At 49.7% G+C, this 24,705-nt stretch overlaps 25 non-coding genes across 25 annotated transcripts; all 25 read right to left on the bottom strand.

Annotated features, from left to right (window-relative positions):
* Positions 1-1,893: 1,893 nt before the first annotated feature.
* On the bottom strand, positions 1,894-1,967 carry trnai-aau (transfer RNA isoleucine (anticodon AAU)). The gene has a single exon. It is a non-coding gene; the product is annotated as a tRNA-Ile (tRNA).
* A 1,318-nt stretch (positions 1,968-3,285) lies between these two features.
* trnai-aau (transfer RNA isoleucine (anticodon AAU)) lies at positions 3,286-3,359 on the bottom strand. Its single transcript has one exon. It is a non-coding gene; the product is annotated as a tRNA-Ile (tRNA).
* Positions 3,360-4,677: 1,318 nt separating this feature from the next.
* On the bottom strand, positions 4,678-4,751 carry trnai-aau (transfer RNA isoleucine (anticodon AAU)). The gene has a single exon. It is a non-coding gene; the product is annotated as a tRNA-Ile (tRNA).
* Positions 4,752-4,848: 97 nt separating this feature from the next.
* Positions 4,849-4,920, bottom strand: trnaq-cug (transfer RNA glutamine (anticodon CUG)). The gene has a single exon. It is a non-coding gene; the product is annotated as a tRNA-Gln (tRNA).
* Positions 4,921-6,069: 1,149 nt separating this feature from the next.
* trnai-aau (transfer RNA isoleucine (anticodon AAU)) lies at positions 6,070-6,143 on the bottom strand. Its single transcript has one exon. It is a non-coding gene; the product is annotated as a tRNA-Ile (tRNA).
* Positions 6,144-7,461: 1,318 nt separating this feature from the next.
* On the bottom strand, positions 7,462-7,535 carry trnai-aau (transfer RNA isoleucine (anticodon AAU)). Its single transcript has one exon. It is a non-coding gene; the product is annotated as a tRNA-Ile (tRNA).
* A 1,318-nt stretch (positions 7,536-8,853) lies between these two features.
* Positions 8,854-8,927, bottom strand: trnai-aau (transfer RNA isoleucine (anticodon AAU)). The gene has a single exon. It is a non-coding gene; the product is annotated as a tRNA-Ile (tRNA).
* Positions 8,928-9,024: 97 nt separating this feature from the next.
* trnaq-cug (transfer RNA glutamine (anticodon CUG)) lies at positions 9,025-9,096 on the bottom strand. The gene has a single exon. It is a non-coding gene; the product is annotated as a tRNA-Gln (tRNA).
* Positions 9,097-10,245: 1,149 nt separating this feature from the next.
* trnai-aau (transfer RNA isoleucine (anticodon AAU)) lies at positions 10,246-10,319 on the bottom strand. The gene has a single exon. It is a non-coding gene; the product is annotated as a tRNA-Ile (tRNA).
* Positions 10,320-11,637: 1,318 nt separating this feature from the next.
* trnai-aau (transfer RNA isoleucine (anticodon AAU)) lies at positions 11,638-11,711 on the bottom strand. The gene has a single exon. It is a non-coding gene; the product is annotated as a tRNA-Ile (tRNA).
* A 224-nt stretch (positions 11,712-11,935) lies between these two features.
* trnaf-gaa (transfer RNA phenylalanine (anticodon GAA)) lies at positions 11,936-12,008 on the bottom strand. The gene has a single exon. It is a non-coding gene; the product is annotated as a tRNA-Phe (tRNA).
* Positions 12,009-13,028: 1,020 nt separating this feature from the next.
* On the bottom strand, positions 13,029-13,102 carry trnai-aau (transfer RNA isoleucine (anticodon AAU)). Its single transcript has one exon. It is a non-coding gene; the product is annotated as a tRNA-Ile (tRNA).
* Positions 13,103-13,199: 97 nt separating this feature from the next.
* Positions 13,200-13,271, bottom strand: trnaq-cug (transfer RNA glutamine (anticodon CUG)). The gene has a single exon. It is a non-coding gene; the product is annotated as a tRNA-Gln (tRNA).
* A 1,149-nt stretch (positions 13,272-14,420) lies between these two features.
* On the bottom strand, positions 14,421-14,494 carry trnai-aau (transfer RNA isoleucine (anticodon AAU)). The gene has a single exon. It is a non-coding gene; the product is annotated as a tRNA-Ile (tRNA).
* A 97-nt stretch (positions 14,495-14,591) lies between these two features.
* Positions 14,592-14,663, bottom strand: trnaq-cug (transfer RNA glutamine (anticodon CUG)). Its single transcript has one exon. It is a non-coding gene; the product is annotated as a tRNA-Gln (tRNA).
* A 1,149-nt stretch (positions 14,664-15,812) lies between these two features.
* Positions 15,813-15,886, bottom strand: trnai-aau (transfer RNA isoleucine (anticodon AAU)). The gene has a single exon. It is a non-coding gene; the product is annotated as a tRNA-Ile (tRNA).
* Positions 15,887-17,204: 1,318 nt separating this feature from the next.
* On the bottom strand, positions 17,205-17,278 carry trnai-aau (transfer RNA isoleucine (anticodon AAU)). Its single transcript has one exon. It is a non-coding gene; the product is annotated as a tRNA-Ile (tRNA).
* Positions 17,279-18,596: 1,318 nt separating this feature from the next.
* Positions 18,597-18,670, bottom strand: trnai-aau (transfer RNA isoleucine (anticodon AAU)). The gene has a single exon. It is a non-coding gene; the product is annotated as a tRNA-Ile (tRNA).
* A 97-nt stretch (positions 18,671-18,767) lies between these two features.
* trnaq-cug (transfer RNA glutamine (anticodon CUG)) lies at positions 18,768-18,839 on the bottom strand. Its single transcript has one exon. It is a non-coding gene; the product is annotated as a tRNA-Gln (tRNA).
* Positions 18,840-19,989: 1,150 nt separating this feature from the next.
* On the bottom strand, positions 19,990-20,063 carry trnai-aau (transfer RNA isoleucine (anticodon AAU)). The gene has a single exon. It is a non-coding gene; the product is annotated as a tRNA-Ile (tRNA).
* Positions 20,064-21,374: 1,311 nt separating this feature from the next.
* trnai-aau (transfer RNA isoleucine (anticodon AAU)) lies at positions 21,375-21,448 on the bottom strand. Its single transcript has one exon. It is a non-coding gene; the product is annotated as a tRNA-Ile (tRNA).
* A 1,318-nt stretch (positions 21,449-22,766) lies between these two features.
* On the bottom strand, positions 22,767-22,840 carry trnai-aau (transfer RNA isoleucine (anticodon AAU)). The gene has a single exon. It is a non-coding gene; the product is annotated as a tRNA-Ile (tRNA).
* A 224-nt stretch (positions 22,841-23,064) lies between these two features.
* On the bottom strand, positions 23,065-23,137 carry trnaf-gaa (transfer RNA phenylalanine (anticodon GAA)). Its single transcript has one exon. It is a non-coding gene; the product is annotated as a tRNA-Phe (tRNA).
* A 1,020-nt stretch (positions 23,138-24,157) lies between these two features.
* Positions 24,158-24,231, bottom strand: trnai-aau (transfer RNA isoleucine (anticodon AAU)). The gene has a single exon. It is a non-coding gene; the product is annotated as a tRNA-Ile (tRNA).
* Positions 24,232-24,328: 97 nt separating this feature from the next.
* On the bottom strand, positions 24,329-24,400 carry trnaq-cug (transfer RNA glutamine (anticodon CUG)). Its single transcript has one exon. It is a non-coding gene; the product is annotated as a tRNA-Gln (tRNA).
* Positions 24,401-24,705: the final 305 nt, after the last annotated feature.

Genomic DNA, 24,705 nt, shown 5'->3' with positions numbered 1-24,705 from the left:
GGCTTTCTGCCGAAAGACCGGAAAAATTGCTAAAGCAAAAACGGAGTGATGACAGCTCATTTCACACAACTGTTAAGATCAACGGAGTATTTATAAATTGAAGTGCTTGAAGCACAAGAACTCTGGGACCTTCTAGTGGAAGTGCTGCTTCGGGATGCTTGACAACTCCGTCGACTTTTCCAATAAATGCCTCCAAAAAAGCTCGTTTCATCAGAAAGTTGTAAACAACACCAGAAGGCAGCATGGTTTTACAGTGCGGGTTGGATTTTTCTTCAAAAACTACTACGCTCTTTGAGCAAATTGTGTATGTTGACGTACACTTTGCCAGTCCAATTGCTGCAGAATTGTCAGCTAAGAGAAATGCGTGTATCCTCCATTTCTTTTTCTCACCACGACGCAGTTGAATCTGGCACGACTGTGTTCTTATCATCACGTCGGACACTTTCATTTTCCCTACCTCTGATCTCCAAGCACTCCGACCACCGGGAGAAAGAGAAAGCGTGGCCCGTATGGGGATCGAACCCATGACCTTGGCGTTATTAGCACCACGCGCTAACCAGCTGAGCTAACCGGCCAAGCGGCAGAAAAGGTCGGCTACACCACATGCAAAAAGTGCAAAAGAAACGTTTTTGGGCAAGAGTGCGCCTTGGGGCGCAAAACTGAGCCCATGACAGGTCCCACCGAGATTTGAACTCGGATCGCTGGATTCAGAGCCCAGAGTGCTAGCCATTACACCATGGAACCAGCGGGTACATCGCAGCCCAAGGCGGAGACGAGCTCCAAGACTCACGTCACGTGCTGCCAGAACCCGGGATTGAACCAAGGACCTTTAGATCTTCAGTCTAACGCTCTGCCAACTGAGCTATTCCGGCACAACTGTGAGCTCCACTCTTGCCGTTTTCTGCCTCTTTCTTTGGAGCCCATCTCCTCACCTGAGCCACATGCAGTGAATGTCAACCTGGAGCAGCAGCAAGCTATGAGAAGTGTCCGATTTTAAGCCATAGTACGGTACACGAGTCAGGTGAGAGGCTCTTCTCAAGCTAACACGAGACTGTTGCTCAACAAAGACAATATGTCAGACAGTGGAATGTGTGAGAAAGTGCACAGATGCAAGGATGGGCAAGAAGGCGGTCAGAAGTGTGAAGCTGAGATGCCTCTGTGTAGTTTTTAGCTAGGGGAACTGTAATGAGCCAGCCTCAGGGCTCCGCTTGCCAGGGGTTGAGCGGAAATGTGGAGTACCTGTCTTGAGATAAGACTGAATTAGCTGGAGTTCAGCGCTGAGTGTACAGTTATTAAAAGAGCCGCTTTGCATTGGCCGGGAATCGAACCCGGGCCTCCCACGTGGCAGGCGAGAATTCTACCACTGAACCACCCATGCAAACACACGAGACCGGCTTTCTGCCGAAAGACCGGAAAAATTGCTAAAGCAAAAACGGAGAGATGACAGCTCATTTCACACAACTGTTAAGATCAACGGAGTATTTATAAATTGAAGTGCTTGAAGCACAAGAACTCTGGGAACTTCTAGTGCAAGTGCTGCTTCGGGATGCTTGACAACTCCGTCGACTTTTCCAATAAATGCCTCCAAAAAAGCTCGTTCCATCAGAAAGTTGTAAACAACACCAGAAGGCAGCATGGTTTTACAGTGCGGGTTGGATTTTTCTTCACGAACTACTACGCTCTTTGAGCAAATTGTGTATGTAGACGTACACTTTGCCAGTCCACTTGCTGCAGAATTGTCAGCTAAGAGAAATGCGTGTATCCTCCATTTCTTTTTCTCACCACGACGCAGGTGAATCTGGCACGACTGTGTTCTTATAATCACGTCGGACACTTTCATTTTCCCTACCTCTGATCTCCAAGCACTCCGACCACCGGGAGAAAGAGAAAGCGTGGCCCGTATGGGGATCGAACCCATGACCTTGGCGTTATTAGCACCACGCTCTAACCAGCTGAGCTAACCGGCCAAGCGGCAGAAAAGGTCGGCTACACCACATGCAAAAAGTGCAAAAGAAACGTTTTTGGGCAAGAGTGTGCCTTGGGGCGCAAAACTGAGCCCATGACAGGTCCCACCGAGATTTGAACTCGGATCGCTGGATTCAGAGCCCAGAGAGCTAACCATTACACCATGGAACCAGCGGGTACATCGCAGCCCAAGGCGGAGACGAGCTCCAAGACTCACGTCACGTGCTGCCAGAACCCGGGATTGAACCAGGGACCTTTAGATCTTCAGTCTAACGTTCTCCCAACTGAGCTATTCCGGCACAACCGTGAGCGCCACTCTTGCCGTTTTCTGCCTCTTTCTTTGGAGCCCATCTCCCCACCTGAGCCACATGCAGTGAATGTCAACCTGGAGCAGCAGCAAGCTATGAGAAGTGTCCGATTTTAAGCCATAGTACGGTACACGAGTCAGGTGAGAGGCTCTTCTCAAGCTAACACGAGACTGTTGCTCAACAAAGACAATATGTCAGACAGTGGAATGTGTGAGAAAGTGCACAGATGCAAGGATGGGCAAGAAGGCGGTCAGAAGTGTGAAGCTGAGATGCCTCTGTGTAGTTTTTAGCTAGGGGAACTGTAATGAGCCAGCCTCAGGGCTCCGCTTGCCAGGGGTTGAGCGGAAATGTGGAGTACCTGTCTTGAGATAAGACTGAATTAGCTGGAGTTCAGCGCTGAGTGTACAGTTATTAAAAGAGCCGCTTTGCATTGGCCGGGAATCGAACCCGGGCCTCCCACGTGGCAGGCGAGAATTCTACCACTGAACCACCCATGCAAACACACGAGACCGGCTTTCTGCCGAAAGACCGAAAAAATTGCTAAAGCAAAAACGGAGAGATGACAGCTCATTTCACACAACTGTTAAGATCAACGGAGTATTTATAAATTGAAGTGCTTGAAGCACAAGAACTCTGGGACCTTCTAGTGGAAGTGCTGCTTCGGGATGCTTGACAACTCCGTCGACTTTTCCAATAAATGCCTCCAAAAAAGCTCGTTCCATCAGAAACTTGTAAACAACACCAGAAGGCAGCATGGTTTTACAGTGCGGGTTGGATTTTTCTTCAAGTACTACTACGCTCTTTGAGCAAATTGTGTATGTAGACGTACACTTTGCCAGTCCACTTGCTGCAGAATTGTCAGCTAAGAGAAATGCGTGTATCCTCCATTTCTTTTTCTCACCACGACGCAGGTGAATCTGGCACGACTGTGTTCTTATAATCACGTCGGACACTTTCATTTTCCTTACCTCTGATCTCCAAGCACTCCGACCACCGGGAGAAAGAGAAAGCGTGGCCCGTATGGGGATCGAACCCATGACCTTGGCGTTATTAGCACCACGCTCTAACCAGCTGAGCTAACCGGCCAAGCGGCAGAAAAGGTCGGCTACACCACATGCAAAAAGTGCAAAAGAAACGTTTTTGGGCAAGAGTGTGCCTTGGGGCGCAAAACTGAGCCCATGACAGGTCCCACCGAGATTTGAACTCGGATCGCTGGATTCAGAGCCCAGAGAGCTAACCATTACACCATGGAACCAGCGGGTACATCGCAGCCCAAGGCGGAGACGAGCTCCAAGACTCACGTCACGTGCTGCCAGAACCCGGGATTGAACCAGGGACCTTTAGATCTTCAGTCTAACGTTCTCCCAACTGAGCTATTCCGGCACAACCGTGAGCGCCACTCTTGCCGTTTTCTGCCTCTTTCTTTGGAGCCCATCTCCCCACCTGAGCCACATGCAGTGAATGTCAACCTGGAGCAGCAGCAAGCTATGAGAAGTGTCCGATTTTAAGCCATAGTACGGTACACGAGTCAGGTGAGAGGCTCTTCTCAAGCTAACACGAGACTGTTGCTCAACAAAGACAATATGTCAGACAGTGGAATGTGTGAGAAAGTGCACAGATGCAAGGATGGGCAAGAAGGCGGTCAGAAGTGTGAAGCTGAGATGCCTCTGTGTAGTTTTTAGCTAGGGGAACTGTAATGAGCCAGCCTCAGGGCTCCGCTTGCCAGGGGTTGAGCGGAAATGTGGAGTACCTGTCTTGAGATAAGACTGAATTAGCTGGAGTTCAGCGCTGAGTGTACAGTTATTAAAAGAGCCGCTTTGCATTGGCCGGGAATCGAACCCGGGCCTCCCACGTGGCAGGCGAGAATTCTACCACTGAACCACCCATGCAAACACACGAGACCGGCTTTCTGCCGAAAGACCGGAAAAATTGCTAAAGCAAAAACGGAGAGATGACAGCTCATTTCACACAACTGTTAAGATCAACGGAGTATTTATAAATTGAAGTGCTTGAAGCACAAGAACTCTGGGACCTTCTAGTGGAAGTGCTGCTTCGGGATGCTTGACAACTCCGTCGACTTTTCCAATAAATGCCTCCAAAAAAGCTCGTTCCATCAGAAACTTGTAAACAACACCAGAAGGCAGCATGGTTTTACAGTGCGGGTTGGATTTTTCTTCAAGTACTACTACGCTCTTTGAGCAAATTGTGTATGTAGACGTACACTTTGCCAGTCCACTTGCTGCAGAATTGTCAGCTAAGAGAAATGCGTGTATCCTCCATTTCTTTTTCTCACCACGACGCAGGTGAATCTGGCACGACTGTGTTCTTATAATCACGTCGGACACTTTCATTTTCCTTACCTCTGATCTCCAAGCACTCCGACCACCGGGAGAAAGAGAAAGCGTGGCCCGTATGGGGATCGAACCCATGACCTTGGCGTTATTAGCACCACGCTCTAACCAGCTGAGCTAACCGGCCAAGCGGCAGAAAATGTCGGCTACACCACATGCAAAAAGTGCAAAAGAAACGTTTTTGGGCAAGAGTGCGCCTTGGGGCGCAAAACTGAGCCCATGACAGGTCCCACCGAGATTTGAACTCGGATCGCTGGATTCAGAGCCCAGAGTGCTAACCATTACACCATGGAACCAGCGGGTACATCGCAGCCCAAGGCGGAGACGAGCTCCAAGACTCACGTCACGTGCTGCCAGAACCCGGGATTGAACCAGGGACTTTTAGATCTTCAGTCTAACGCTCTCCCAACTGAGCTATTCCGGCACAAGCGTGAGCTCCACTCTTGCCGTTTTCTGCCTCTTTCTTTGGAGCCCATCTCCCCACCTGAGCCACATGCAGTGAATGTCAACCTGGAGCAGCAGCAAGCTATGAGAAGTGTCCGATTTTAAGCCATAGTACGGTACACGAGTCAGGTGAGAGGCTCTTCTCAAGCTAACACGAGACTGTTGCTCAACAAAGACAATATGTCAGACAGTGGAATGTGTGAGAAAGTGCACAGATGCAAGGATGGGCAAGAAGGCGGTCAGAAGTGTGAAGCTGAGATGCCTCTGTGTAGTTTTTAGCTAGGGGAACTGTAATGAGCCAGCCTCAGGGCTCCGCTTGCCAGGGGTTGAGCGGAAATGTGGAGTACCTGTCTTGAGATAAGACTGAATTAGCTGGAGTTCAGCGCTGAGTGTACAGTTATTAAAAGAGCCGCTTTGCATTGGCCGGGAATCGAACCCGGGCCTCCCACGTGGCAGGCGAGAATTCTACCAGTGAACCACCCATGCAAACACACGAGACCGGCTTTCTGCCGAAAGACCGGAAAAATTGCTAAAGCAAAAACGGAGAGATGACAGCTCATTTCACACAACTGTTAAGATCAACGGAGTATTTATAAATTGAAGTGCTTGAAGCACAAGAACTCTGGGAACTTCTAGTGCAAGTGCTGCTTCGGGATGCTTGACAACTCCGTCGACTTTTCCAATAAATGCCTCCAAAAAAGCTCGTTCCATCAGAAAGTTGTAAACAACACCAGAAGGCAGCATGGTTTTACAGTGCGGGTTGGATTTTTCTTCACGAACTACTACGCTCTTTGAGCAAATTGTGTATGTAGACGTACACTTTGCCAGTCCACTTGCTGCAGAATTGTCAGCTAAGAGAAATGCGTGTATCCTCCATTTCTTTTTCTCACCACGACGCAGGTGAATCTGGCACGACTGTGTTCTTATAATCACGTCGGACACTTTCATTTTCCCTACCTCTGATCTCCAAGCACTCCGACCACCGGGAGAAAGAGAAAGCGTGGCCCGTATGGGGATCGAACCCATGACCTTGGCGTTATTAGCACCACGCTCTAACCAGCTGAGCTAACCGGCCAAGCGGCAGAAAAGGTCGGCTACACCACATGCAAAAAGTGCAAAAGAAACGTTTTTGGGCAAGAGTGCGCCTTGGGGCGCAAAACTGAGCCCATGACAGGTCCCACCGAGATTTGAACTCGGATCGCTGGATTCAGAGCCCAGAGAGCTAACCATTACACCATGGAACCAGCGGGTACATCGCAGCCCAAGGCGGAGACGAGCTCCAAGACTCACGTCACGTGCTGCCAGAACCCGGGATTGAACCAGGGACCTTTAGATCTTCAGTCTAACGTTCTCCCAACTGAGCTATTCCGGCACAACCGTGAGCGCCACTCTTGCCGTTTTCTGCCTCTTTCTTTGGAGCCCATCTCCCCACCTGAGCCACATGCAGTGAATGTCAACCTGGAGCAGCAGCAAGCTATGAGAAGTGTCCGATTTTAAGCCATAGTACGGTACAAGAGTCAGGTGAGAGGCTCTTCTCAAGCTAACACGAGACTGTTGCTCAACAAAGACAATATGTCAGACAGTGGAATGTGTGAGAAAGTGCACAGATGCAAGGATGGGCAAGAAGGCGGTCAGAAGTGTGAAGCTGAGATGCCTCTGTGTAGTTTTTAGCTAGGGGAACTGTAATGAGCCAGCCTCAGGGCTCCGCTTGCCAGGGGTTGAGCGGAAATGTGGAGTACCTGTCTTGAGATAAGACTGAATTAGCTGGAGTTCAGCGCTGAGTGTACAGTTATTAAAAGAGCCGCTTTGCATTGGCCGGGAATCGAACCCGGGCCTCCCACGTGGCAGGCGAGAATTCTACCACTGAACCACCCATGCAAACACACGAGACCGGCTTTCTGCCGAAAGACCGGAAAAATTGCTAAAGCAAAAACGGAGAGATGACAGCTCATTTCACACAACTGTTAAGATCAACGGAGTATTTATAAATTTAAGTGCTTGAAGCACAAGAACTCTGGGAACTTCTAGTGCAAGTGCTGCTTCGGGATGCTTGACAACTCCGTCGACTTTTCCAATAAATGCCTCCAAAAAAGCTCGTTCCATCAGAAAGTTGTAAACAACACCAGAAGGCAGCATGGTTTTACAGTGCGGGTTGGATTTTTCTTCACGAACTACTACGCTCTTTGAGCAAATTGTGTATGTAGACGTACACTTTGCCAGTCCACTTGCTGCAGAATTGTCAGCTAAGAGAAATGCGTGTATCCTCCATTTCTTTTTCTCACCACGACGCAGGTGAATCTGGCACGACTGTGTTCTTATAATCACATCGGACACTTTCATTTTCCCTACCTCTGATCTCCAAGCACTCCGACCACCGGGAGAAAGAGAAAGCGTGGCCCGTATGGGGATCGAACCCATGACCTTGGCGTTATTAGCACCACGCTCTAACCAGCTGAGCTAACCGGCCAAGCGGCAGAAAAGGTCGGCTACACCACATGCAAAAAGTGCAAAAGAAACGTTTTTGGGCAAGAGTGCGCCTTGGGGCGCAAAACTGAGCCCATGACAGGTCCCACCGAGATTTGAACTCGGATCGCTGGATTCAGAGCCCAGAGAGCTAACCATTACACCATGGAACCAGCGGGTACATCGCAGCCCAAGGCGGAGACGAGCTCCAAGACTCACGTCACGTGCTGCCAGAACCCGGGATTGAACCAGGGACCTTTAGATCTTCAGTCTAACGTTCTCCCAACTGAGCTATTCCGGCACAACCGTGAGCGCCACTCTTGCCGTTTTCTGCCTCTTTCTTTGGAGCCCATCTCCCCACCTGAGCCACATGCAGTGAATGTCAACCTGGAGCAGCAGCAAGCTATGAGAAGTGTCCGATTTTAAGCCATAGTACGGTACATGAGTCAGGTGAGAGGCTCTTCTCAAGCTAACACGAGACTGTTGCTCAACAAAGACAATATGTCAGACAGTGGAATGTGTGAGAAAGTGCACAGATGCAAGGATGGGCAAGAAGGCGGTCAGAAGTGTGAAGCTGAGATGCCTCTGTGTAGTTTTTAGCTAGGGGAACTGTAATGAGCCAGCCTCAGGGCTCCGCTTGCCAGGGGTTGAGCGGAAATGTGGAGTACCTGTCTTGAGATAAGACTGAATTAGCTGGAGTTCAGCGCTGAGTGTACAGTTATTAAAAGAGCGGCTTTGCATTGGCCGGGAATCGAACCCGGGCCTCCCGCGTGGCAGGCGAGAATTCTACCACTGAACCACCCATGCAAACACACGAGACCGGCTTTCCGCCGAAAGACCGGAAAAATTGCTAAAGCAAAAACGGAGTGATGACAGCTCATTTCACACAACTGTTAAGATCAACGGAGTATTTATAAATTGAAGTGCTTGAAGCACAAGAACTCTGGGACATTCTAGTGGAAGTGCTGCTTCGGGATGCTTGACAACTCCGTCGACTTTTCCAATAAATGCCTCCAAAAAAGCTCGTTCCATCAGAAACTTGTAAACAACACCAGAAGGCAGCATGGTTTTACAGTGCAGGTTGGATTTTTCTTCAAGAACTACTACGCTCTTTGAGCAAATTGTGTATGTATACGTACACTTTGCCAGTCCACTTGCTGCAGAATTGTCAGCTAAGAGAAATGCGTGTATCCTCCATTTCTTTTTCTCACCACGACGCAGGTGAATCTGGCACGACTGTGTTCTTATCATCACGTCGGACACTTTCATTTTCCCTACCTCTGATCTCCAAGCACTCCGACCACCGGGAGAAAGAGAAAGCGTGGCCCGTATGGGGATCGAACCCATGACCTTGGCGTTATTAGCACCACGCTCTAACCAGCTGAGCTAACCGGCCAAGCGGCAGAAAAGGTCGGCTACACCACATGCAAAAAGTGCAAAAGAAACGTTTTTGGGCAAGAGTGCGCCTTGGGGCGCAAAACTGCGCCCATGACAGGTCCCACCGAGATTTGAACTCGGATCGCTGGATTCAGAGCCCAGAGTGCTAACCATTACACCATGGAACCAGCGGGTACATCGCAGCCCAAGGCGGAGACGAGCTCCAAGACTCACGTCACGTGCTGCCTGAACCCGGGATTGAACCAGGGACCTTTAGCTCTTCAGTCTAACGCTCTCCCAACTGAGCTATTCCGGCACAACCGTGAGCTCCACTCTTGCCGTTTTCTGCCTCTTTCTTTGGAGCCCATCTCCCCACCTGAGCCACATGCAGTGAATGTCAACCTGGAGCAGCAGCAAGCTATGAGAAGTGTCCGATTTTAAGCCATAGTACGGTACACGAGTCAGGTGAGAGGCTCTTCTCAAGCTAACACGAGACTGTTGCTCAACAAAGACAATATGTCAGACAGTGGAATGTGTGAGAAAGTGCACAGATGCAAGGATGGGCAAGAAGGCGGTCAGAAGTGTGAAGCTGAGATGCCTCTGTGTAGTTTTTAGCTAGGGGAACTGTAATGAGCCAGCCTCAGGGCTCCGCTTGCCAGGGGTTGAGCGGAAATGTGGAGTACCTGTCTTGAGATAAGACTGAATTAGCTGGAGTTCAGCGCTGAGTGTACAGTTATTAAAAGAGCCGCTTTGCATTGGCCGGGAATCGAACCCGGGCCTCCCGCGTGGCAGGCGAGAATTCTACCACTGAACCACCCATGCAAACACACGAGACCGGCTTTCCGCCGAAAGAGTGGAAAAATTGCTAAAGCAAAAACGAAGTGATGACAGCTCATTTCACACAACTGTTAAGATCAACGGAGTATTTATAAATTGAAGTGCTTGAAGCACAAGAACTCTGGGACCTTCTAGTGGAAGTGCTGCTTCGGGATGCTTGACAACTCCGTCGACTTTTCCAATAAATGCCTCCAAAAAAGTTCGTTCCATCAGATACTTGTAAACAACACCAGAAGGCAGCATGGTTTTACAGTGCGGGTTGGATTTTTCTTCAAGTACTACTACGCTCTTTGAGCAAATTGTGTATGTAGACGTACACTTTGCCAGTCCACTTGCTGCAGAATTGTCAGCTAAGAGAAATGCGTGTATCCTCCATTTCTTTTTCTCACCACGACGCAGGTGAATCTGGCACGACTGTGTTCTTATAATCACGTCGGACACTTTCATTTTCCCTACCTCTGATCTCCAAGCACTCCGACCACCGGGAGAAAGAGAAAGCGTGGCCCGTATGGGGATCGAACCCATGACCTTGGCGTTATTAGCACCACGCTCTAACCAGCTGAGCTAACCGGCCAAGCGGCAGAAAAGGTCGGCTACACCACATGCAAAAAGTGCAAAAGAAACGTTTTTGGGCAAGAGTGTGCCTTGGGGCGCAAAACTGAGCCCATGACAGGTCCCACCGAGATTTGAACTCGGATCGCTGGATTCAGAGCCCAGAGAGCTAACCATTACACCATGGAACCAGCGGGTACATCGCAGCCCAAGGCGGAGACGAGCTCCAAGACTCACGTCACGTGCTGCCAGAACCCGTGATTGAACCAGGGACCTTTAGATCTTCAGTCTAACGCTCTCCCAACTGAGCTATTCCGGCACAACCGTGAGCTATGCTCTTGCCGTTTTCTGCCTCTTTCTTTGGAGCCCATCTCCCCACCTGAGCCACATGCAGTGAATGTCAACCTGGAGCAGCAGCAAGCTATGAGAAGTGTCCGATTTTAAGCCATAGTACGGTACACGAGTCAGGTGAGAGGCTCTTCTCAAGTTAACACGAGACTGTTTCTCAACACAGAAAATTTGTCAGACAGTGGAATGTGTGAGAAAGTGCACAGATGCAAGGATGGGCAAGAAGGCGGTCAGAAGTGTGAAGCTGAGATGCCTCTGTGTAGTTTTTAGCTAGGGGAACTGTAATGAGCCAGCCTCAGGGCTCCGCTTGCCAGGGGTTGAGCGAAAATGTGGAGTACCTGTCTTGAGATAAGACTGAATTAGCTGGAGTTCAGCGCTGAGTGTACAGTTATTAAAAGAGCCACTTTGCATTGGCCGGGAATTGAACCCGGGGCTCCCGCGTGGCAGGCGAGAATTCAACCACTGAACCACCCATGCAAACACACGAGACCGGCTTTCCGCCGAAAGAGTGGAAAAATTGCTAAAGCAAAAACGGAGTGATGACAGCTCATTTCACACAACTGTTAAGATCAATGGAGTATTTATAAATTGAAGTGCTTGAAGCACAAGAACTCTGGGACCTTCTAGTGGAAGTGCTGCTTCGGGATGCTTGACAACTCCGTCGACTTTTCCAATAAATGCCTCCAAAAAAGTTCGTTCCATCAGATACTTGTAAACAACACCAGAAGGCAGCATGGTTTTACAGTACGGGTTGGATTTTTCTTCAAGTACTACTACGCTCTTTGAGCAAATTGTGTATGTAGACGTACACTTTGCCAGTCCACTTGCTGCAGAATTGTCAGCTAAGAGAAATGCGTGTATCCTCCATTTCTTTTTCTCACCACGACGCAGGTGAATCTGGCACGACTGTGTTCTTATAATCACGTCGGACACTTTCATTTTCCTTACCTCTGATCTCCAAGCACTCCGACCACCGGGAGAAAGACAAAGCGTGGCCCGTATGGGGATCGAACCCATGACCTTGGCGTTATTAGCACCACGCTCTAACCAGCTGAGCTAACCGGCCAAGCGGCAGAAAAGGTCGGCTACACCACATGCAAAAAGTGCAAAAGAAACGTTTTTGGGCAAGAGTGTGCCTTGGGGCGCAAAACTGAGCCCATGACAGGTCCCACCGAGATTTGAATTCGGATCGCTGGATTCAGAGCCCAGAGTGCTAACCATTACACCATGGAACCAGCGGGTACATCGCAGCCCAAGGCGGAGACGAGCTCCAAGACTCACGTCACGTGCTGCCAGAACCCGGGATTGAACCAGGGACCTTTAGATCTTCAGTCTAACGCTCTCCCAACTGAGCTATTCCGGCACAACCGTGAGCTCCACTCTTGCCGTTTTCTGCCTCTTTCTTTGGAGCCCATCTCCCCACCTGAGCCACATGCAGTGAATGTCAACCTGGAGCAGCAGCAAGCTATGAGAAGTGTCCGATTTTAAGCCATAGTACGGTACACGAGTCAGGTGAGAGGCTCTTCTCAAGCTAACACGAGACTGTTGCTCAACAAAGACAATATGTCAGACAGTGGAATGTGTGAGAAAGTGCACAGATGCAAGGATGGGCAAGAAGGCGGTCAGAAGTGTGAAGCTGAGATGCCTCTGTGTAGTTTTTAGCTAGGGGAACTGTAATGAGCCAGCCTCAGGGCTCCGCTTGCCAGGGGTTGAGCGGAAATGTGGAGTACCTGTCTTGAGATAAGACTGAATTAGCTGGAGTTCAGCGCTGAGTGTACAGTTATTAAAAGAGCCGCTTTGCATTGGCCGGGAATCGAACCCGGGCCTCCCGCGTGGCAGGCGAGAATTCTACCACTGAACCACCCATGCAAACACAAGAGACCGGCTTTCCGCCGAAAGACCGGAAAAATTGCTAAAGCAAAAACGGAGTGATGACAGCTCATTTCACACAACTGTTAAGATCAACGGAGTATTTATAAATTGAAGTGCTTGAAGCACAAGATACTGGGACCTTCTAGTGGAAGTGCTGCTTCGGGATGCTTGACAACTCCGTCGACTTTTCCAATAAATGCCTCCAAAAAAGCTCGTTTCATCAGAAAGTTGTAAACAACACCAGAAGGCAGCATGGTTTTACAGTGCGGGTTGGATTTTTCTTCAAAAACTACTACGCTCTTTGAGCAAATTGTGTATGTTGACGTACACTTTGCCAGTCCAATTGCTGCAGAATTTTCAGCTAAGAGAAATGCGTGTATCCTCCATTTCTTTTTCTCACCACGACGCAGTTGAATCTGGCACGACTGTGTTCTTATCATCACGTCGGACACTTTCATTTTCCCTACCTCTGATCTCCAAGCACTCCGACCACCGGGAGAAAGAGAAAGCGTGGCCCGTATGGGGATCGAACCCATGACCTTGGCGTTATTAGCACCACGCTCTAACCAGCTGAGCTAACCGGCCAAGCGGCAGAAAAGGTCTGCTACACCACATGCAAAAAGTGCAAAAGAAACGTTTTTGGGCAAGAGTGCGCCTTGGGGCGCAAAACTGAGTCCATGACAGGTCCCACCGAGATTTGAACTCGGATCGCTGGATTCAGAGCCCAGAGTGCTAACCATTACACCATGGAACCAGCGGGTACATCGCAGCCCATGGCGGAGACGAGCTCCAAGACTCACGTCACGTGCTGCCAGAACCCGTGATTGAACCAGGGACCTTTAGATCTTCAGTCTAACGCTCTCCCAACTGAGCTATTCCGGCACAACCGTGAGCTCCACTCTTGCCGTTTTCTGCCTCTTTCTTTGGAGCCCATCTCCCCACCTGAGCCACATGCAGTGAATGTCAACCTGGAGCAGCAGCAAGCTATGAGAAGTGTCCGATTTTAAGCCATAGTACGGTACACGAGTCAGGTGAGAGGCTCTTCTCAAGCTAACACGAGACTGTTGCTCAACAAAGACAATATGTCAGACAGTGGAATGTGTGAGAAAGTGCACAGATGCAAGGATGGGCAAGAAGGCGGTCAGAAGTGTGAAGCTGAGATGCCTCTGTGTAGTTTTTAGCTAGGGGAACTGTAATGAGCCAGCCTCAGGGCTCCGCTTGCCAGGGGTTGAGCGGAAATGTGGAGTACCTGTCTTGAGATAAGACTGAATTAGCTGGAGTTCAGCGCTGAGTGTACAGTTATTAAAAGAGCCGCTTTGCATTGGCCGGGAATCGAACCCGGGCCTCCCACGTGGCAGGCGAGAATTCTACCACTGAACCACCCATGCAAACACACGAGACCGGCTTTCTGCCGAAAGACCGGAAAAATTGCTAAAGCAAAAACGGAGAGATGACAGCTCATTTCACACAACTGTTAAGATCAACGGAGTATTTATAAATTGAAGTGCTTGAAGCACAAGAACTCTGGGACCTTCTAGTGGAAGTGCTGCTTCGGGATGCTTGACAACTCCGTCGACTTTTCCAATAAATGCCTCCAAAAAAGCTCGTTCCATCAGAAACTTGTAAACAACACCAGAAGGCAGCATGGTTTTACAGTGCGGGTTGGATTTTTCTTCAAGTACTACTACGCTCTTTGAGCAAATTGTGTATGTAGACGTACACTTTGCCAGTCCACTTGCTGCAGAATTGTCAGCTAAGAGAAATGCGTGTATCCTCCATTTCTTTTTCTCACCACGACGCAGGTGAATCTGGCACGACTGTGTTCTTATAATCACGTCGGACACTTTCATTTTCCTTACCTCTGATCTCCAAGCACTCCGACCACCGGGAGAAAGAGAAAGCGTGGCCCGTATGGGGATCGAACCCATGACCTTGGCGTTATTAGCACCACGCTCTAACCAGCTGAGCTAACCGGCCAAGCGGCAGAAAATGTCGGCTACACCACATGCAAAAAGTGCAAAAGAAACGTTTTTGGGCAAGAGTGCGCCTTGGGGCGCAAAACTGAGCCCATGACAGGTCCCACCGAGATTTGAACTCGGATCGCTGGATTCAGAGCCCAGAGTGCTAACCATTACACCATGGAACCAGCGGGTACATCGCAGCCCAAGGCGGAGACGAGCTCCAAGACTCACGTCACGTGCTGCCAGAACCCGGGATTGAACCAGGGACTTTTAGATCTTCAGTCTAACGCTCTCCCAACTGAGCTATTCCGGCACAAGCGTGAGCTCCACTCTTGCCGTTTTCTGCCTCTTTCTTTGGAGCCCATCTCCCCACCTGAGCCACATGCAGTGAATGTCAACCTGGAGCAGCAGCAAGCTATGAGAAGTGTCCGATTTTAAGCCATAGTACGGTACACGAGTCAGGTGAGAGGCTCTTCTCAAGCTAACACGAGACTGTTGCTCAACAAAGACAATATGTCAGACAGTGGAATGTGTGAGAAAGTGCACAGATGCAAGGATGGGCAAGAAGGCGGTCAGAAGTGTGAAGCTGAGATGCCTCTGTGTAGTTTTTAGCTAGGGGAACTGTAATGAGCCAGCCTCAGGGCTCCGCTTGCCAGGGGTTGAGCGGAAATGTGGAGTACCTGTCTTGAGATAAGACTGAATTAGCTGGAGTTCAGCGCTGAGTGTACAGTTATTAAAAGAGCCGCTTTGCATTGGCCGGGAATCGAACCCGGGCCTCCCACGTGGCAGGCGAGAATTCTACCAGTGAACCACCCATGCAAACACACGAGACCGGCTTTCTGCCGAAAGACCGGAAAAATTGCTAAAGCAAAAACGGAGAGATGACAGCTCATTTCACACAACTGTTAAGATCAACGGAGTATTTATAAATTGAAGTGCTTGAAGCACAAGAACTCTGGGAACTTCTAGTGCAAGTGCTGCTTCGGGATGCTTGACAACTCCGTCGACTTTTCCAATAAATGCCTCCAAAAAAGCTCGTTCCATCAGAAAGTTGTAAACAACACCAGAAGGCAGCATGGTTTTACAGTGCGGGTTGGATTTTTCTTCACGAACTACTACGCTCTTTGAGCAAATTGTGTATGTAGACGTACACTTTGCCAGTCCACTTGCTGCAGAATTGTCAGCTAAGAGAAATGCGTGTATCCTCCATTTCTTTTTCTCACCACGACGCAGGTGAATCTGGCACGACTGTGTTCTTATAATCACGTCGGACACTTTCATTTTCCCTACCTCTGATCTCCAAGCACTCCGACCACCGGGAGAAAGAGAAAGCGTGGCCCGTATGGGGATCGAACCCATGACCTTGGCGTTATTAGCACCACGCTCTAACCAGCTGAGCTAACCGGCCAAGCGGCAGAAAAGGTCGGCTACACCACATGCAAAAAGTGCAAAAGAAACGTTTTTGGGCAAGAGTGCGCCTTGGGGCGCAAAACTGAGCCCATGACAGGTCCCACCGAGATTTGAACTCGGATCGCTGGATTCAGAGCCCAGAGAGCTAACCATTACACCATGGAACCAGCGGGTACATCGCAGCCCAAGGCGGAGACGAGCTCCAAGACTCACGTCACGTGCTGCCAGAACCCGGGATTGAACCAGGGACCTTTAGATCTTCAGTCTAACGTTCTCCCAACTGAGCTATTCCGGCACAACCGTGAGCGCCACTCTTGCCGTTTTCTGCCTCTTTCTTTGGAGCCCATCTCCCCACCTGAGCCACATGCAGTGAATGTCAACCTGGAGCAGCAGCAAGCTATGAGAAGTGTCCGATTTTAAGCCATAGTACGGTACAAGAGTCAGGTGAGAGGCTCTTCTCAAGCTAACACGAGACTGTTGCTCAACAAAGACAATATGTCAGACAGTGGAATGTGTGAGAAAGTGCACAGATGCAAGGATGGGCAAGAAGGCGGTCAGAAGTGTGAAGCTGAGATGCCTCTGTGTAGTTTTTAGCTAGGGGAACTGTAATGAGCCAGCCTCAGGGCTCCGCTTGCCAGGGGTTGAGCGGAAATGTGGAGTACCTGTCTTGAGATAAGACTGAATTAGCTGGAGTTCAGCGCTGAGTGTACAGTTATTAAAAGAGCCGCTTTGCATTGGCCGGGAATCGAACCCGGGCCTCCCACGTGGCAGGCGAGAATTCTACCACTGAACCACCCATGCAAACACACGAGACCGGCTTTCTGCCGAAAGACCGGAAAAATTGCTAAAGCAAAAACGGAGAGATGACAGCTCATTTCACACAACTGTTAAGATCAACGGAGTATTTATAAATTTAAGTGCTTGAAGCACAAGAACTCTGGGAACTTCTAGTGCAAGTGCTGCTTCGGGATGCTTGACAACTCCGTCGACTTTTCCAATAAATGCCTCCAAAAAAGCTCGTTCCATCAGAAAGTTGTAAACAACACCAGAAGGCAGCATGGTTTTACAGTGCGGGTTGGATTTTTCTTCACGAACTACTACGCTCTTTGAGCAAATTGTGTATGTAGACGTACACTTTGCCAGTCCACTTGCTGCAGAATTGTCAGCTAAGAGAAATGCGTGTATCCTCCATTTCTTTTTCTCACCACGACGCAGGTGAATCTGGCACGACTGTGTTCTTATAATCACATCGGACACTTTCATTTTCCCTACCTCTGATCTCCAAGCACTCCGACCACCGGGAGAAAGAGAAAGCGTGGCCCGTATGGGGATCGAACCCATGACCTTGGCGTTATTAGCACCACGCTCTAACCAGCTGAGCTAACCGGCCAAGCGGCAGAAAAGGTCGGCTACACCACATGCAAAAAGTGCAAAAGAAACGTTTTTGGGCAAGAGTGCGCCTTGGGGCGCAAAACTGAGCCCATGACAGGTCCCACCGAGATTTGAACTCGGATCGCTGGATTCAGAGCCCAGAGAGCTAACCATTACACCATGGAACCAGCGGGTACATCGCAGCCCAAGGCGGAGACGAGCTCCAAGACTCACGTCACGTGCTGCCAGAACCCGGGATTGAACCAGGGACCTTTAGATCTTCAGTCTAACGTTCTCCCAACTGAGCTATTCCGGCACAACCGTGAGCGCCACTCTTGCCGTTTTCTGCCTCTTTCTTTGGAGCCCATCTCCCCACCTGAGCCACATGCAGTGAATGTCAACCTGGAGCAGCAGCAAGCTATGAGAAGTGTCCGATTTTAAGCCATAGTACGGTACATGAGTCAGGTGAGAGGCTCTTCTCAAGCTAACACGAGACTGTTGCTCAACAAAGACAATATGTCAGACAGTGGAATGTGTGAGAAAGTGCACAGATGCAAGGATGGGCAAGAAGGCGGTCAGAAGTGTGAAGCTGAGATGCCTCTGTGTAGTTTTTAGCTAGGGGAACTGTAATGAGCCAGCCTCAGGGCTCCGCTTGCCAGGGGTTGAGCGGAAATGTGGAGTACCTGTCTTGAGATAAGACTGAATTAGCTGGAGTTCAGCGCTGAGTGTACAGTTATTAAAAGAGCGGCTTTGCATTGGCCGGGAATCGAACCCGGGCCTCCCGCGTGGCAGGCGAGAATTCTACCACTGAACCACCCATGCAAACACACGAGACCGGCTTTCCGCCGAAAGACCGGAAAAATTGCTAAAGCAAAAACGGAGTGATGACAGCTCATTTCACACAACTGTTAAGATCAACGGAGTATTTATAAATTGAAGTGCTTGAAGCACAAGAACTCTGGGACCTTCTAGTGGAAGTGCTGCTTCGGGATGCTTGACAACTCCGTCGACTTTTCCAATAAATGCCTCCAAAAAAGCTCGTTCCATCAGAAACTTGTAAACAACACCAGAAGGCAGCATGGTTTTACAGTGCAGGTTGGATTTTTCTTCAAGAACTACTACGCTCTTTGAGCAAATTGTGTATGTATACGTACACTTTGCCAGTCCACTTGCTGCAGAATTGTCAGCTAAGAGAAATGCGTGTATCCTCCATTTCTTTTTCTCACCACGACGCAGGTGAATCTGGCACGACTGTGTTCTTATCATCACGTCGGACACTTTCATTTTCCCTACCTCTGATCTCCAAGCACTCCGACCACCGGGAGAAAGAGAAAGCGTGGCCCGTATGGGGATCGAACCCATGACCTTGGCGTTATTAGCACCACGCTCTAACCAGCTGAGCTAACCGGCCAAGCGGCAGAAAAGGTCGGCTACACCACATGCAAAAAGTGCAAAAGAAACGTTTTTGGGCAAGAGTGCGCCTTGGGGCGCAAAACTGCGCCCATGACAGGTCCCACCGAGATTTGAACTCGGATCGCTGGATTCAGAGCCCAGAGTGCTAACCATTACACCATGGAACCAGCGGGTACATCGCAGCCCAAGGCGGAGACGAGCTCCAAGACTCACGTCACGTGCTGCCTGAACCCGGGATTGAACCAGGGACCTTTAGCTCTTCAGTCTAACGCTCTCCCAACTGAGCTATTCCGGCACAACCGTGAGCTCCACTCTTGCCGTTTTCTGCCTCTTTCTTTGGAGCCCATCTCCCCACCTGAGCCACATGCAGTGAATGTCAACCTGGAGCAGCAGCAAGCTATGAGAAGTGTCCGATTTTAAGCCATAGTACGGTACACGAGTCAGGTGAGAGGCTCTTCTCAAGCTAACACGAGACTGTGGCTCAACAAAGACAATATGTCAGACAGTGGAATGTGTGAGAAAGTGCACAGATGCAAGGATGGGCAAGAAGGCGGTCAGAAGTGTGAAGCTGAGATGCCTCTGTGTAGTTTTTAGCTAGGGGAACTGTAATGAGCCAGCCTAAGGGCTCCGCTTGCCAGGGGTTGAGCGGAAATGTGGAGTACCTGTCTTGAGATAAGACTGAATTAGCTGGAGTTCAGCGCTGAGTGTACAGTTATTAAAAGAGCCGCTTTGCATTGGCTGGGAAACGAACCCGGGCCTACCGCATGGCAGGCGAGAATTCTACCACTGAACCACCAATGCAAACACACGAGACCGGCTTTCCGCCGAAAGACCGGAAAAATTGCTAAAGCAAAAACGGAGTGATGACAGCTCATTTCACACAACTGTTAAGATCAACGGAGTATTTATAAATTGAAGTGCTTGAAGCACAAGAACTCTGGGACCTTCTAGTGGAAGTGCTGCTTCGGGATGCTTGACAACTCCGTCGACTTTTCCAATAAATGCCTCCAAAAAAGCTCGTTCCATCAGAAACTTGTAAACAACACCAGAAGGCAGCATGGTTTTACAGTGCGGGTTGGATTTTTCTTCAAGAACTACTACGCTCTTTGAGCAAATTGTGTATGTAGACGTAGACTTTGCCAGTCCACTTGCTGCAGAATTGTCAGCTAAGAGAAATGCGTGTATCCTCCATTTCTTTTTCTCACCACGACGCAGGTGAATCTGGCACGACTGTGTTCTTATCATCACGTCGGACACTTTCATTTTCCCTACCTCTGATCTCCAAGCACTCCGACCACCCGGGAGAAAGAGAAAGCGTGGCCCGTATGGGGATCGAACCCATGACCTTGGCGTTATTAGCACCACGCTCTAACCAGCTGAGCTAACCGGCCAAGCGGCAGAAAAGGTCGGCTACACCACATGCAAAAAGTGCAAAAGAAACGTTTTTGGGCAAGAGTGCGCCTTGGGGCGCAAAACTGAGCCCATGACAGGTCCCACCGAGATTTGAACTCGGATCGCTGGATTCAGAGCGCTAACCATTACACCAGGGAACCAGCGGGTACATCGCAGCCCAAGGCGGAGACAAGCTCCAAGACTCACGTCACGTGCTGCCAGAACCCGGGATTGAACCAGGGACCTTTAGATCTTCAGTCTAACGCTCGCCCAACTGAGCTATTCCGGCACAACCGTGAGCTCCACTCTTTCCGTTTTCTGCCTCTTTCTTTGGAGCCCATCTCCCCACCTGAGCCACATGCAGTGAATGTCAACCTGGAGCAGCAGCAAGCTATGAGAAGTGTCCGATTTTAAGCCATAGTACGGTACACGAGTCAGGTGAGAGGCTCTTCTCAAGCTAACACGAGACTGTTGCTCAACAAAGACAATATGTCAGACAGTGGAATGTGTGAGAAAGTGCACAGATGCAAGGATGGGCAAGAAGGCGGTCAGAAGTGTGAAGCTGAGATGCCTCTGTGTAGTTTTTAGCTAGGGGAACTGTAATGAGCCAGCCTCAGGGCTCCGCTTGCCAGGGGTTGAGCGGAAATGTGGAGTACCTGTCTTGAGATAAGACTGAATTAGCTGGAGTTCAGCGCTGAGTGTACAGTTATTAAAAGAGCCGCTTTGCATTGGCCGGGAATCGAACCCGGGCCTCCCGCGTGGCAGGCGAGAATTCTACCACTGAACCACCCATGCAAACACACGAGACCGGCTTTCCGCCGAAAGAGTGGAAAAATTGCTAAAGCAAAAACGAAGTGATGACAGCTCATTTCACACAACTGTTAAGATCAACGGAGTATTTATAAATTGAAGTGCTTGAAGCACAAGAACTCTGGGACCTTCTAGTGGAAGTGCTGCTTCGGGATGCTTGACAACTCCGTCGACTTTTCCAATAAATGCCTCCAAAAAAGTTCGTTCCATCAGATACTTGTAAACAACACCAGAAGGCAGCATGGTTTTACAGTGCGGGTTGGATTTTTCTTCAAGTACTACTACGCTCTTTGAGCAAATTGTGTATGTAGACGTACACTTTGCCAGTCCACTTGCTGCAGAATTGTCAGCTAAGAGAAATGCGTGTATCCTCCATTTCTTTTTCTCACCACGACGCAGGTGAATCTGGCACGACTGTGTTCTTATAATCACGTCGGACACTTTCATTTTCCCTACCTCTGATCTCCAAGCACTCCGACCACCGGGAGAAAGAGAAAGCGTGGCCCGTATGGGGATCGAACCCATGACCTTGGCGTTATTAGCACCACGCTCTAACCAGCTGAGCTAACCGGCCAAGCGGCAGAAAAGGTCGGCTACACCACATGCAAAAAGTGCAAAAGAAACGTTTTTGGGCAAGAGTGTGCCTTGGGGCGCAAAACTGAGCCCATGACAGGTCCCACCGAGATTTGAACTCGGATCGCTGGATTCAGAGCCCAGAGAGCTAACCATTACACCATGGAACCAGCGGGTACATCGCAGCCCAAGGCGGAGACGAGCTCCAAGACTCACGTCACGTGCTGCCAGAACCCGTGATTGAACCAGGGACCTTTAGATCTTCAGTCTAACGCTCTCCCAACTGAGCTATTCCGGCACAACCGTGAGCTATGCTCTTGCCGTTTTCTGCCTCTTTCTTTGGAGCCCATCTCCCCACCTGAGCCACATGCAGTGAATGTCAACCTGGAGCAGCAGCAAGCTATGAGAAGTGTCCGATTTTAAGCCATAGTACGGTACACGAGTCAGGTGAGAGGCTCTTCTCAAGTTAACACGAGACTGTTTCTCAACACAGAAAATTTGTCAGACAGTGGAATGTGTGAGAAAGTGCACAGATGCAAGGATGGGCAAGAAGGCGGTCAGAAGTGTGAAGCTGAGATGCCTCTGTGTAGTTTTTAGCTAGGGGAACTGTAATGAGCCAGCCTCAGGGCTCCGCTTGCCAGGGGTTGAGCGAAAATGTGGAGTACCTGTCTTGAGATAAGACTGAATTAGCTGGAGTTCAGCGCTGAGTGTACAGTTATTAAAAGAGCCACTTTGCATTGGCCGGGAATTGAACCCGGGGCTCCCGCGTGGCAGGCGAGAATTCAACCACTGAACCACCCATGCAAACACACGAGACCGGCTTTCCGCCGAAAGAGTGGAAAAATTGCTAAAGCAAAAACGGAGTGATGACAGCTCATTTCACACAACTGTTAAGATCAATGGAGTATTTATAAATTGAAGTGCTTGAAGCACAAGAACTCTGGGACCTTCTAGTGGAAGTGCTGCTTCGGGATGCTTGACAACTCCGTCGACTTTTCCAATAAATGCCTCCAAAAAAGTTCGTTCCATCAGATACTTGTAAACAACACCAGAAGGCAGCATGGTTTTACAGTACGGGTTGGATTTTTCTTCAAGTACTACTACGCTCTTTGAGCAAATTGTGTATGTAGACGTACACTTTGCCAGTCCACTTGCTGCAGAATTGTCAGCTAAGAGAAATGCGTGTATCCTCCATTTCTTTTTCTCACCACGACGCAGGTGAATCTGGCACGACTGTGTTCTTATAATCACGTCGGACACTTTCATTTTCCTTACCTCTGATCTCCAAGCACTCCGACCACCGGGAGAAAGACAAAGCGTGGCCCGTATGGGGATCGAACCCATGACCTTGGCGTTATTAGCACCACGCTCTAACCAGCTGAGCTAACCGGCCAAGCGGCAGAAAAGGTCGGCTACACCACATGCAAAAAGTGCAAAAGAAACGTTTTTGGGCAAGAGTGTGCCTTGGGGCGCAAAACTGAGCCCATGACAGGTCCCACCGAGATTTGAATTCGGATCGCTGGATTCAGAGCCCAGAGTGCTAACCATTACACCATGGAACCAGCGGGTACATCGCAGCCCAAGGCGGAGACGAGCTCCAAGACTCACGTCACGTGCTGCCAGAACCCGGGATTGAACCAGGGACCTTTAGATCTTCAGTCTAACGCTCTCCCAACTGAGCTATTCCGGCACAACCGTGAGCTCCACTCTTGCCGTTTTCTGCCTCTTTCTTTGGAGCCCATCTCCCCACCTGAGCCACATGCAGTGAATGTCAACCTGGAGCAGCAGCAAGCTATGAGAAGTGTCCGATTTTAAGCCATAGTACGGTACACGAGTCAGGTGAGAGGCTCTTCTCAAGCTAACACGAGACTGTTGCTCAACAAAGACAATATGTCAGACAGTGGAATGTGTGAGAAAGTGCACAGATGCAAGGATGGGCAAGAAGGCGGTCAGAAGTGTGAAGCTGAGATGCCTCTGTGTAGTTTTTAGCTAGGGGAACTGTAATGAGCCAGCCTCAGGGCTCCGCTTGCCAGGGGTTGAGCGGAAATGTGGAGTACCTGTCTTGAGATAAGACTGAATTAGCTGGAGTTCAGCGCTGAGTGTACAGTTATTAAAAGAGCCGCTTTGCATTGGCCGGGAATCGAACCCGGGCCTCCCGCGTGGCAGGCGAGAATTCTACCACTGAACCACCCATGCAAACACAAGAGACCGGCTTTCCGCCGAAAGACCGGAAAAATTGCTAAAGCAAAAACGGAGTGATGACAGCTCATTTCACACAACTGTTAAGATCAACGGAGTATTTATAAATTGAAGTGCTTGAAGCACAAGATACTGGGACCTTCTAGTGGAAGTGCTGCTTCGGGATGCTTGACAACTCCGTCGACTTTTCCAATAAATGCCTCCAAAAAAGCTCGTTTCATCAGAAAGTTGTAAACAACACCAGAAGGCAGCATGGTTTTACAGTGCGGGTTGGATTTTTCTTCAAAAACTACTACGCTCTTTGAGCAAATTGTGTATGTTGACGTACACTTTGCCAGTCCAATTGCTGCAGAATTTTCAGCTAAGAGAAATGCGTGTATCCTCCATTTCTTTTTCTCACCACGACGCAGTTGAATCTGGCACGACTGTGTTCTTATCATCACGTCGGACACTTTCATTTTCCCTACCTCTGATCTCCAAGCACTCCGACCACCGGGAGAAAGAGAAAGCGTGGCCCGTATGGGGATCGAACCCATGACCTTGGCGTTATTAGCACCACGCTCTAACCAGCTGAGCTAACCGGCCAAGCGGCAGAAAAGGTCTGCTACACCACATGCAAAAAGTGCAAAAGAAACGTTTTTGGGCAAGAGTGCGCCTTGGGGCGCAAAACTGAGTCCATGACAGGTCCCACCGAGATTTGAACTCGGATCGCTGGATTCAGAGCCCAGAGTGCTAACCATTACACCATGGAACCAGCGGGTACATCGCAGCCCATGGCGGAGACGAGCTCCAAGACTCACGTCACGTGCTGCCAGAACCCGTGATTGAACCAGGGACCTTTAGATCTTCAGTCTAACGCTCTCCCAACTGAGCTATTCCGGCACAACCGTGAGCTCCACTCTTGCCGTTTTCTGCCTCTTTCTTTGGAGCCCATCTCCCCACCTGAGCCACATGCAGTGAATGTCAACCTGGAGCAGCAGCAAGCTATGAGAAGTGTCCGATTTTAAGCCATAGTACGGTACACGAGTCAGGTGAGAGGCTCTTCTCAAGCTAACACGA

Source organism: Brienomyrus brachyistius, chromosome 16, assembly GCF_023856365.1.
Source record: "Brienomyrus brachyistius isolate T26 chromosome 16, BBRACH_0.4, whole genome shotgun sequence".
Lineage (NCBI taxonomy): Eukaryota > Metazoa > Chordata > Actinopteri > Osteoglossiformes > Mormyridae > Brienomyrus > Brienomyrus brachyistius.
Note: the sequence above shows the minus strand (reverse complement) of the source record. Positions and strands in the feature narration are given on the sequence as shown.